The sequence below is a fragment of the Polistes fuscatus genome, unplaced genomic scaffold (genome assembly GCF_010416935.1).
Source record: "Polistes fuscatus isolate 324 unplaced genomic scaffold, CU_Pfus_HIC Scaffold19, whole genome shotgun sequence".
NCBI classification, from domain to species: domain Eukaryota; kingdom Metazoa; phylum Arthropoda; class Insecta; order Hymenoptera; family Vespidae; genus Polistes; species Polistes fuscatus.
The window spans coordinates 1,734,441-1,749,249 of NW_025113095.1; positions in this window are offsets into that span (position 1 = coordinate 1,734,441).

Here is a 14,809-nt window from a genome sequence, read left to right on the forward strand (position 1 = left end):
TGGAACGATTTATTCTATTCGTAATGTAATGTATTTAACAATGAAATATTGTGTACGGTGTTGGTCTTATTTATTACGAATAAGTTTGCTGCATTTCTTCAGTGATAATGCTTTGGAACGCATATCACGTTGTATAATTGTTTTTATTGAAGATTAGCGAAGGGGTAGAGGATTATTATTATTATTCTTCCTCGAATCTAAGGGCAATGGTTATATATATCTATATATATGATTTAATTGCTAATAAAATAATCGATTATATTATATCGTGTCTCAGTGGAATTTTCTTCCCGAGACATCAGTTGGGAGTTAACATTTGATGCGTTTTTAGTCTTTTTAAGTATCTTACGTATTACAACCAATCAAGTGGCACTCAAAGTTTAACGAATTTACATTATTTTTCTTGATGATGATTATTATTATTATTATTCGTCTTCTCTACTTCCACTTCTTCTTCTATTTCTAATTCTAATTATATTTTTTATTTCTTCGTAATACCAAATTAACGAGAAAATCCTACATACATCATAAATATATTATATATTATTACACACAGATACATGTTGTGTATACCTAATCGTCATGCTTAGGAGATACGTTTTATTCGTATAGGAAAAGTAATTGTATGCAGGTATTTATTATTGTCCTCTTATTTTTTTTCCTTTTTGTGGACTATTTTCGTTTAATAAGTATTCAAGGGATTCTTATCGTTTAGGATAGTGTTAGTAGAAATGCAGAAAGTCACATTAGTTTTTGTGGAAGCAGATTGTACAAAGCGTGTATTTCAGAATTTAGCGATTTAATTGAAACTGACTGGTTTGGAATTAGAAAGTTTTTCTAACTAAAAACTAAACATTGCTTAACGTTTCGCATGTATCATATACACACATATATATGTATATGTATATACATGACGAGCTGTCCTTTTTTTTCGAACAGCTTCGTTATTATTTATTAACTTTATTTTACTTCTTCTTCTTCTTATTCTTATTATTATTTTTTAACGCCTGAGTTTAAACGTTTAAGCATTCAGGGGATTGGGAGAGGGGGTAATTTTCTAACAAATCATATTATCTTTCAAAATATTTTGCATTCTTGCATTTCGACGTGGTTGTATTTAGGACAAATAATTGCTCAAACGTGTATTATCATCAAAAAGAAAAAAGGAAAAAAAAAGAAAAAAACAAATACGATACGTAAATGCACGCCGGTAAAAGTTTAAAAAAGAAAGAAAGAAATAAATAATAATATTAAATTGCTTTTTAAGCATTAATGCGAATTAACGAAGCTAAAGAAAACACATCACACATAACAAATACGTTCAGTATTTATTACACGACGAGCATACGTATATATATATATATATATCTCATTTGTATAAACTCATTTCTTTGTAATAAATAACATTTAACGCGTATTATCCTGTACATATAAAATATTATATATAGAGAGAAGAAAAAAGGATTTTATTATTATAATTAATTGTTCGATCATATTTCTTTAGCTATTTTTTTCTTTTTTTTTTCGTTCTTTCATATATCAATCGCGTTCTTCCTTATCACACTTTTCCACGTCAGGTGTAAGAACAAATGTTTCTATAAATGTATGTTTGTATGTTTGTATGTATGTATGTATGTATGTATGTATGTATCTTTTAGTAGAATAGGAATTAATTGGAAAAGATTGATTTGTAAATAATTATTAATTGAAACGACTATTCTCTCTTCTTATTTCAAAGAAATGAAACAACTAAATGGAAAATAAATGATGTGGCACGTTAGGGTTCCTGAAAAAGCTTTCTTTAAATCGGACGAACGTTACATTTTATATATTGTTCTAAGAAATATCTTTTTTCTGTTTTACCTAAAACGATGAAATGATACTTAGATATTGTTTCTTCTTTTCTTTTTTTCTTTTGCAAATAAATTCGATGATACATATACATATATATATATATACACATACAACTATAATAACTACACTCAGCAAAGAGAAGCGCATACGTATTTATATATAGAATTGTATGCTAACTCGGTAAAATAGCCTATGGGGAATTTAATATTATGGGTATGTTAATTAGAGTGATTTACGTCCAGAGTTTAATTAGAGATATTTTATACATAGGAGAATAATGATGTGTGGAGAAATGAATTACTACTGAATGAAATAAATGCAACACGTATAAGAAAGCAACTTTTAAAGAGGGAAGAAGCGTGATTGAGAAGGTGTGATAATTACCTATAAAGTAGAAAACACAGAGAAACATGGATGGTGTGATGTTTATGGATGCGCATATGTAAAAAATATTTAACATAAAAAAAAAAGAATGAAAAACAAATAAGTAAATACGCAACAGACACATACATCAAAACCTATATGTACATATGCACATATTATATAAAAAAAAAGTAGTGTGTATAATATATTATAAATATTATTATTAACAATTGAAGAAAATTAAATACAAGAGTTTAGATTACGTTACCGTATGATACACAGTGGGTGTGTGTATGTGGGTATGCGTGTGTGCTTGTGTGAATGTGAAATTGAGAGAAAGAAAGGAAAACTAAAAAAAAAAAAGTAAAAACTAACGGAATAATAGTAATCAGGTAGTGTGTCGCAAATAATTCTATTCACTATTAGTAGATAATAACGCATAGGGCCGCGATAGCTGTTGGGTCCACGATAATTTAGCATCGTAAGTCTCTCGAGTGCCTTCATATCGAGAGCCACTACATTACAGGATTAATTGATGTAATATAATAGTGTCGTTTTTTCTTTCTACGTTGGTGGAAGCGAAGTTAGAAATGTTCTTCCTCATTCTTTTTCCTTTTTCTTTTCTTTCTCTTCTTGTCAGTTTCATGGTTCTTCATTTTTCTGTTTTTGTTTTTTATTAATGGTTATAAAAATGATAATGATGATGACGATTATTATTCATAATAATAATAATAACACAATATTAATAGTATTATTAATAATATATGTTATGTATATAATGATTATACACAAATTAAACACACTGCTGTAAATTTTATTATCGTATTTTGACAAAAAGATATTTAATCAATTCGATGCTACTATTCATTAATCAAAATCAATAATTGTATTTTACATGTTTTTCTTTTTCTTTATTTTTTGTTTTCATTGCTTAAAACATCGATAAGTATTGTATATATTGTACGTTTAATAAGATCATTATATATGAAGGGTTAGATATTTAAAGTGCATAAGTCAGTTTAAATTTCCCGCCATATTGAAACGTACACGTTGTATATGTCTAAACTTTTTGGCGCCAAATTTAATTTACATATATTATTACAATTATTATTGTATTAATTTTTGCATTGATAATTCGCTAACAAAAAGGTCATATCTTTAGAATTATGCGTTTATTCGTACATAAAGAAAAAATAAAAAAACATGTATTAATAATGTGTAGGCGCGTATAATCGTATGTAAAAAATAATTCATATATAAATGATAGATAAATGGGACAAGATAAATACGTGGATAAATGTTTAAAAGATTAGTAGTAGTATTGTGTAATCGTGTACAGACATTAATATATCTATTTTATTTTTAATTTAATACCATTTTGCATGGGGAATAAAATGATAAAATTTCAAGAATAAAGTTTTTTTCAAGTTAGGTTGCGAGCTGGTATTGACCGATTAATTCGATTTCTATTGTAAAATTTTGTATATATATATATATAATTTAAAATATTTAATTGTGTTCCATCTGATTAATTTTTATTTATTTTTGAATATTTTCCGATCGAGTGGAACGCGAAGGTAAGAAAAGAAAATAATATTTAAGAATATTTATTGAAAAAAAAAAAAGAAAAAAGAGGGAAAGAAAGAAAAAAATAATTTTACATAAGCGACATATCGATATTTTTTAAAACGATGATAATAATAAAATTAAAACTTAAAAATTAAAAAAAAAAAAAAGAAAAAAAAGAAAAAGAATAATGGGTACAAAATTAATGGACCAGATAAAAATCATTATTTCTTTTTGAATAATACGTATATGCTTGACTCTAGTAATACTCCTCATTACTTTCTCTTTTGAATGATCGATAATCGGTCAATACTTGTTCGATAATTAAAATGATAAATAAAATGTTATATATACATATATATATACCATAGGTTGTGCATAGATTACGACTAGAATGTCGTTAGTGATAATTAATAATTAATAAACAAGAGATACTATTTATTAGATAATTAATTTAATCAATTAATTTTTAGATGTTTCAAGGGAAGAAATATGAAAAAAACGAAATGAAAAAACAAGATATTAAGATAATAAAATATTAGTTAATTAAACAAATGGATTATAAAAATTTCAGGTTCGTCTTTTGAGTTTCCAATTGACTTCTATTATTATTATTTATTGGAAAAATATTTTAAATGAATACAATTGATGGTATGCGGTTTTAATATTCGTCGTATTGAATCGAAAAAATAACAATAATCGAGATCATAAAAAAATAACAAAGAAATTATTTTGTAAATGCATTAGAAAGAGATAAGTATAAAAATATTTTTTAAATCTATAGGAATAGATTTAGAATGATTGTATAATAATTTATAGCATTCTAGGCACCTCTTCTATTTGTAATAAATAAACGAATATAAGAAAATAAATTAGTTCAACGTGTTAGAATATGAAAAACAACGATGATGGAGATACGATCGAGGGAGACATTTTAAAAAGAATATCAATTTGTAGATTACATAGATTTAACAATTTTCTAATCCGATTAGTATAATATTTATCGTTAATCGATGTTTTTAATGTTAAGAATTTTCAATTAGATAAAACACACATACTTACGGCGCACTTAATGCTTAATATTAATCGTAAAGGGTGAATTGTAAAAGGGGTGAATTTAAGGGGATATTTAAAACGTCAGTAGTGTCATCATCTTTAAACGTTCCGAGTATATGTATTGTCCCTTCGATCGTTTCTCGTAACTCGTCGTTGTTTAAATAAACAAAAAAAAAACAAATATGAGGAAAGAAAATCGGAAGAACACAAATGGTCATTAGTCAGTGATGTCTTAGATTTAAAAATAAATAAAAAATTAAAATTAAAAAAGTAATCGATAAAAATTAGCCTTAGGGAATTATATTAATATATTTTCTTTTTGTCCGTTTTGTCAGTATATCCATATTAAATTTTATTTCTATAAGTTAATAATTTAGTATTCCTAATTAATATATATTATAATATTTATATGAAAAAAGTAGATCAATATTATTTTACCCGATACGTGTTTCTATCTTTACATTTAAATATTAATATTATTAATATTATTATTATTATTATTATTATTATTATTATTATTATCATAATCATCATCATTATTATATATAACAATATCACATGATTTAATTATGTTCGTCGATTTGGAATGAATTTCTTTTTTAGTCTTTATGATTAGGAAAATAAATTTCTCTTCTTTTTCTTCATGCAAATAACTTAATATTGCCTTGTTTATTAACAATATTATTATTATTATTATTATTACTTATGACGTATATAGATCTATTAGATTATGTAATATAATTTTCCTTTTCTTTTTTGTTTTGTATCTCCCTTTAAGTGAGCAGGTTTCATTGGGATGAATTATCATTGTTTAGCACATTTGAAATTAGCCGCGCTTCTATCTTCGTTCATCCTCGTATTATTTCGTTCTTCTTCGCTCTTCTTCGCTCTTCTTCGAAGTTAGTCTATTCGACAAGTGAATTTTCGTAACTGTTGCCTTATTAAATATGAATTATTAACGATGATACTATAATCACACGTACGTAAATTCATATATATATATATGGATAAATAAATAAATAAATGCATACATACTTACGTACATAAATGTGGAGAAAAAAAACATACTACATTCGTTTTGCCAAAACCATTAATTACCTGTTTAAAATATACAGGCGCGCGCATATACACATACATATTATATACGAAATAACTTTTTCTCCTCGGATAGAAAATAGTCGTCACAAAATGCGCGACTATTAAAGTCAAAATAGAGTTTACAAAGAAAGAAAGAAAGAAAGAGAATGAAAAGAAGAAAATTATTATTATTATTATTATCATCATCATTATTATTAATCAAAGAAAATTAATAATATAATAATAATAATGATGAGAGATGATAATAATAATAATAATATTAATAATAATAATAATAATAATGATAATGCGATATATTCATAATATATTATATTTAGAATGTAACACGAAAGCTTTTTATTAAGCCAGCAAAGTCTGTCACAAAGTATTACGCTATTTGGCGATAGAAAAAAAAAACAATACATTTCCGGTACGATTAAATACCATATTTCTCTTTCTCTTTTGCACGTACCGGAAATGGTTTAATACGTACCACGTATTTACATATAACGGGTGTCCCGTTTCTAATATTCTTATGTATTTTCCGTATTTTACATGTGTGTGTATCTATATGTATGTATGCGTGTATAAAGTATGTAAGTATGTATGTGTTATTTTTAAAATAAATCCAGTGACAACTGTAAAGATATCAACAAATTCGACACGATATTATTATTATTGTCATTATTAAATATTACATTGTTCTTGAGTATGCAATTAGGTTAATGAGAGATTTTTTATTTTTAATTTTGTTGTTAAAAAATAAAAATGAAAGCGAGAGGACGAAAGGAAGATTGAAATTAAATTAAGTAATTAATATTAGCGATGTTAATTGGTAATTGTTTTTGTTTTTTTTTTGTTTTTGTTTTTGTTTTCTTTTAGTTTTTGTTTTGAACAGTAGCGCGTGCCTTAAATTTAAAAAATGGCGGCAGAATTATCGTCGCCATTTCGTTTCTTTTGTTCGAGTAATTGTTCTCTTTTTACGATTACTGAATTAATTAATTAAAATATTGTTTCATTTTCTGTATTTAATCGAATTGGATAAACACACTCGTTCACAAGACACCTGTTATACGATATTATTATTATTATTATTATTATTATTATTATTATTATTATTATTATTATTATTATTATTATTATTATTTTATTATTATTATTTATTATTATACATAGAAGTATACATACGCATATACATAACTGTGTGCATAATTTGTGTGTGTGTGTATTTGTATTTGTATTAATATACATATATTCCCATTCAATCGTTTGTATACGTACATGTGTGCTCGTATGTGTGGTTTAAACGTACATTGTATGTATGTATATATGTACACGTACATGAATGTATATACATGCACATGTGCATATACGATTACATCTATATATATTGCTTGCACGTACAGAATTATTTCGATGGTCGACCAGAGTACAAAGCTTAGGTTTAGTTTGACCTCGGAGATAGTTCATTCGCGAAATTAAAAGGGAAAAAACGAAAAGTATAATAAATAAAATAAAATAATCTTTTCTGTGTCATCTCGCTGTAAATGATTTTTGTCAAATTTTAATAAAATAATTAGGAAGAAAAAGGAGAGAGAGAGAGAGAGAAAGAGAAAACCATTTAAGAAGAAAAAAATAGATAATGAAAAATTAAAAAGTTTAAATATACTATTTCTTTCTCTCTCTCTCTCTCTCTCTTTAATTAAAAAAATAAATTAGTAACATCACAATGAACTCGACGAGTTCTCCGAATTTTTACATTAATACGTGGAATACATGCACACGAGCGCGCACACAGATTACACATACATAAATTACGTGCGTGCAATCATAGAGCCACACTTACGCACTTGTACGTACACGCAACAAATACACTTATACACATATGTATATATAAAATAAAGGTGCATATATCCTTTTAGTGGGGAGAGGGACAAGGAAGAAGTCTATTTGATATTTATATTTTAATATACAACACACACAGACCGATTGTATTTAGCTAGACTATATTATATTATATTGTAATTAACGATGTGCTGTAGTAATTAATTAATTAATCGTCTATCGATCTATCACAATCCTCAACCATTTTTTTTCAGAGAATATTTCGAAAATTTAGAGAAATAACATTTAATTAAAATTTAAATTAAAAATAAATTATGCTCACATCATTTTTTCGAAGAATATCAAAGTAATACAAAGAAAAATATGGCGTCGTGGTTGAGGAGAGATTTCGATGCTTCGATAGGCGAGTACCACGTGACGTAATTGTTCAATATACAAAAAAAAACATGGATGATGTAAGGATAATGAAAGAAACAAACTACTAAAAATTGAAAACACATTTACCTATTGTATATTATTGTAGCATAATAATCAAACACTAAAGACTAATGCTTAAGATAATAATCGAGTGGTTTTGGCCGCTAATTATGCGATTAATAATATTATGTACGGTGTATTTGAGATAAATTATTATTATTATTATTATTATTATTATTATTATTATTATTATTATTATTATTATTATTATTAATGAATGAATCAATTATTATTATTATTATTAATTATTCTTTATTATCATTATTATCATTATTATCATCATTATTACATAGAATGATATGAAATAATTATGATGCTGAGATACCTTAGAATGGGTGAAATAAAAATGATATAGTTAAAAACAAATTATGGATAAAACAATTAATTAATTACACAATTATGTTAGACCGGGAAATGAAGTTAAACAAAATAATAATAATAAATAAATAAAAGAAAAAGAAAGAGAGAGAGAGAGAGAGAGGGAGAGGAGGAGAGATAAAAAATGTGAAAGGAAAAGAAACATGAACTAAAAACGTGAATTGTAATTAGATTATGTGTGTTCAGTCAAATATGTCTTCTTATGGCCTTATTTTATTCATACATTAAAATAATCTAATTTCAAGTACATATATATACATTTATATACATATATATATGTATATCAAGATTCAGTTTGAAAATATTTTAAAGAAGATTAAAACAAAAACTGCACATCATCCATCATCCCTTTTTCCCATCCCCCCAACAACCCCACCACCTTTACCATTTTAATTTCGGCGCCAGAGAAACGTTTTTGTTTTTCCTTTTTATATTAAAAAAAAGCTTGAACGAAAGATCTTAAGAAATTATTAATCGTATTCGCTGAGGAAAAATCTCGAACTATATAAATTAAATATATATAATTGCATAGGGGTAAATTAAAATATAAAAATGAAAAATGTGCCGTGTAAATAACATTGAAAATCACAAAGCGTTTTTATATTACCGATGAGAAAGTAAATGATTAAAAAAATAGATGGAAAAAAGGAAAAGAAAAACGGAATGTGCACGTGTCCGATTTAAACAGTCCTAAACTATTAATAGTATTATTATCACTATTTTTGAAAATACATACTTCTTCCTGCATTCTTTATTTCTTTTTATCTAGTTTTGAAATATGTGTCTCTATATAGGATATATTAAATATATTTATAATATAAAGAAAAATATACTACACGAGTTATACGTGCATGTGTATTGAGTATGATTACTTATAATATCGTGTACATAGTGATTACGTATATGTACAATTTTTACCGGCATTAAAATGATTATATTGAAAAAAAATGAAATGAAAAGTAATGAATAGAAAGGAAACAAATTGTTCGCACGATTCCTAGAATGAATAAAATAATAAAATAAAGATCCTAAGATGCGCTTGCATAATATGCATGTGCAGGGTGGTTGCGTCCGGGTTGCTTTAAATGATCTAAGTTTACGTAAGATTTGTTCTTCTTATTTTCGTGCATAGAATACGTTGACATCGTTTACAGGGAAAAGTCTCGGACACTCTGTATATAAAAAAAAAAAAAAAAAAAATAATACGTAAATAAGAATTTGAAAAAAGATTGGGGAAAATAAATTTGTTATTCTCGATCGATTATGACAGTGGTCGTTAGAATTAATTAACAATAAGATTATCGCCATTGTTATTATTATTATTATTATTATTATTATTATTACCATAGCTTCGTCGCGTTGGATACGTAATTTTTTATAGGGAAAAATAATATGTAGACAAAATAAATCGTAGTATAGTTGTAATTATCGATAATAATAAAATCTTGAAAGATAAGCGACTTTTAAATATCGATTTAAAAGAAAACACGCGTGAGACAACACATTTTGCGTGAGCTAGCTAATCTTTTATGTAAATTAAAATAATAATAATAATAATAATAATCAAAGATTAGTAGTTCGAATAATACTTCTGTGGGTGTGTTACATAGGAAATATTGTTAGAGAAAACATTTAACCGAATATTAAGTACCTGTTATTAAATAAGCTTGCAATCAAAGTCATTTTTTCCCCTCGCGTAATTTCTATTTCAAATGGTGGAACAAGGAAAGAAAATGATAGAAAGATAATAATTTTTATCTCTCTTTGTCACTCATACACATATACGAATAACTTATATAAACCATCGTCAAATCATTTTTCTCTGCCCGATAGAAACCAATGACGTAATAATAATAATGATAATAATAATAAAAGAAGAAAATAAAATCCGTTCAATCGATTTTATATGTCGATTAATAATAATAATAATAACCGCCTTTTAAATCGCATATTGGTGGTAGTAGTATGGTTTGATGATGTTCGTTTGAAAACTATACACACACATACAACACAAATATATTACACACATATTTGCACTTGGATATATATATATATAAATTAATGAAGTTTTATTATAATTAATATTCTAGAGAGACCGAACATTTTTATACCGTTTAAAGTAGTTAAGTGTGTCGGAAAAGTTCGATGTTCGTAAATAAAAATAACAAAATAACTTATATACTTACTATTACCATTATTACTACTATGGACTATTACTATTACATACGCGTACATATAATAAAATAATATTGATAATTTAAATAGATAAAATACACGCACACACACACACACATACATACATACATATTTCATTATTTAGATCAATTCTCTCTTTTCTCAAGGATTCTCAAACGCAGTTATTACATATCACAACACAATTTTAAAATAGGGGTGGATGATAGATCGAAGAACAATTTTTAATGATTAAATTAAAAATAATTAATCGTGTATGCGCGTCTCTATTTTGAGATTGGAAATTGATTAATTCGTGCTTAAAGGCTCAGAGGGGGTTTGCGATTAGATTACATTTTTATTTTTATTTTATTTTTTTGTTTTGTTGACTGAAAATAAGAAAAAATAAAAAAATAAAACGTAGAGAACGAAGATTTTCAAACGTATGATTGAACTGACTTATATACAATGAAATTTAATAATTATTTATAAAACAAAATACATACTTGTGAATATAGAAATGTTATAACAAATGATAGAGATATTTGTTTCGATTATTATAAATTTATATATATTGTAATTAATTTATTTTCTTTTTTAAATATTCAAGTCAGTTCAATCGACGTGTAATTTAACTAGAGTTCCTATTTAAAAATATTATAATAATCTGTAATAGCGCGATATCTGTCTCTCTTACATAGTAGTAATAGTAATAATAATAATAATAATAATCTTTTTTCGGAAAATTGGAAATTTTTGCGAGTTGTTTCGGAGTTACGGCGTTCGTCAAAAAAAAAATAAAAAACAATTATGAAGTAAGATTTTGAGAAGAATATGAGATAGATCTTCGTACTTAGAAAAAAATAGATGAGGGAGAGAGAGAGAGACAAGATAGATAATAATTTAAAAAAAGAAAAAGTTACTTGCGAATATTTGAGAAACACCTGACTTTGAAAGTTTCTCGTAATTCAGAAAAATAAAAATTGCAGGAAGCCTTTTGAACGCGTAATAGAATAGTAATTATAATAATAATAATAATAATAATAATAATAATAATAATAGTTAATGTAAAAAATAAATTTTTCATATCTTAAAAACGCATACAAAGGAGAGAAATAATTAAAAAAACAAATTGGCGTCTCCTAAGACTTGTAAAAATCTTTCTCCTTCTATCCTACTGCACTCTGATTGAGCATTTTCGTATTGCATTTAAAAAAAAAAACAGAACAAGTAATTACAAGCTGTGTATATGTAAAGAAAAGAAACGATTTCTGTTTTTGTCACATACTTACAACAATTAGAAAAACAGGAAAACAAATTAAAATCGATTAGAATTAGAAAAAAAGTTAATCTTACACACACACACTAACGAAAGTTATATCGAAGATTGCACGAGTCGATAATATTCTAATAAACTCATTAATTGTAACAAAATAATAAAAATAATCAAAAAATAAAAGAGGAAGAAAACTACATTATCGACTGGTGCGATCAAACGAACGATCGATCGATCGATCTTTCGAACTATCGATCATGCGACTGAATAATCAACCTGACGTTTTATTGTATAACATTTTTCGCATAAATTAATTACAACAAAAAATTAACAAGCGTTAGTAGTTAAATTAGAAAACGGTCCGATTGTACATATTATAAAATAATAGAAAAGAAAGAACAAAAGAAGAGAACAAAAAATAACACTAATACACACACACACACACGACAATACTTTTACGTGTATTATCGATATGCGTATTAATCAATTTAAACTAAATACCAGGGTAACATCAACCAATTTCATTATTATTATTATTACTATTATCATTATTATATTATTATTAAGATTATAATTATAATTATTGTATCTGTGTGTAATGCTCTAAAAACGGCCGCGTGCGAATTAGAAAAAAGAAGAAAGAGACGTGCTTATTTTCTCGGGTTTGTGCATTGGGTGCACTGATTATAATAATTGCAGTTAAACAAAATACAAATATTGTGCATTATAATGAATTATTATCATTAATATTAGTACATGCCCAGTTGCACAATGTAATGTAAATAATAACGTAATATAAAAAATTATGTATGCACACAATTTTATATAAAAAATTCATATATATAAAAATATGTGCATATATCATTGAAAGAAACACGTGTACGATTATTACGATCGTGTATTTAAATACTGGTGTACTTTGCGTGAAACATTTTTGAGTCACACACACACACACACAATTTTTAGACTGTCGTAGAATTTATTATTACTGATTACGCTCCTGCCTATTTGCAATCTTTGACTGTAATATCTCGTAATGAAATTATAAAGAAGTAAACGAGCTAAAGAAAATAGAAAAGAAAATTTAAAAAAAAGTAATAATAATTAATAATCACCAAGTCGGACCAAAATCGTTGTGAGCATTAGCCGTAAACTCGAACGTTTTATCGATAACTTGCTGTCGAACACCATGAAGTATAAGAAAAAGGAATCTTTTCTTTATTTGTTTGATTATTAATATTTAAAAAATACACTTTAATTATATTCGTTTTATTTTTTTTCTTGTGCATATTGCGCCTAACTGACCGCAACCTAGACGACAAAAATGGCGGTGTCACAAGGGTAATCATGTTTCAGGGGTAAAACTACCGACCTGCCACTTACCATATAGACAAATTATAGAAAGAAAATTCGCGTTATTTCGAAGGAACGAACGGAGACGATGCGATGGGATGCATGGTGTATTTGCATAGCAAGTGCGAGAGTATTTCGATGGTTGCTCGGCTCTTGCATTATTTAAACATTTTAGGCTTTTAAAACTCATAGAGAATTTTTCGTATTTTATATAAGAAACATTTGAAGACGCTCACATCGATGAGAGGCTCGTAAAACGAAAGACTTCTCGTAGACGTTGCAGTTTATATAATATAACGTTGAATGCTATGGGGGAGGGTCACCAAAAATCGGCACTAATTTTTTTTATAACGCCATAAAGGTTTCACGAGTTAATTTTAATGCTTTTAGATTCTTCTTATCGTTACTACATGAAGTTTATAAAGAAATTATGGCAAATTATTGGAACGTATGAAAAATAGTATATATATATATATTTTATATTTTTTGTTTCTCTTTCTCCAGAAGTCGTGGTATTTATTTCTTAGACGAATAGAATATTTGTACGAATGGGAAGAAATAAAAATAGAAAAGAGACCCTCTTCGAAAAAAGTTAATCGGTCGTCTTACGAGACTTAATCGAAATGTAGTCGAAGTAATTAAATGAAGGGGGAAAAGATGATTGATATATTAATAATTAATATATATAGAGTATATATACCAACGCGATATACTTGTTTTATTGCAAGGCTCAATGATAATATATTTGGGTTAAAAGGAATAAACTTTTTCGTTTTCTTGTATCGTCACATGATATACGACCCTTATATGGGTCAGTCGTTCATCCATCGGTGACCCATATATGGGTCACTAGTAACAAAAAGATTAATTATTAACACGGTATACATATATACACATAAATTTGTGTATATCGCGAGGATAATTAATTAAATATATATATATATTTATTAAGTATTAATACATACTTGATGATAATAATAACGTAACGATACTACTACTACAAAATAAATGTTGCCTTTGTCACACTGGTTAATGGGAATGAACAAAATATTAATTACTTACGATTAGTAATATATATAAGTAATCTATTATTACTATCACATTATATATTATTATTATTATTATTATTATTATGTATATATAATATATATATACCAATGACACACTACTATGTACAACATGAAGATTCGTATGGTCGTGATTGATATGTGTTACGTTGATGTAAATGCGTCCCTACTTTGTGAAACAGTAGGGTTGTCAAATAAATCAACCAAACACTTTAAAGTTCGTATTCACTTTTTTTTCCTAAACATTAAATATATATGTATGTGTGTGTCTATGTGTGGGTGTATGTATATGTATAGAAATACTTATTACGAAAAAGGATTAATA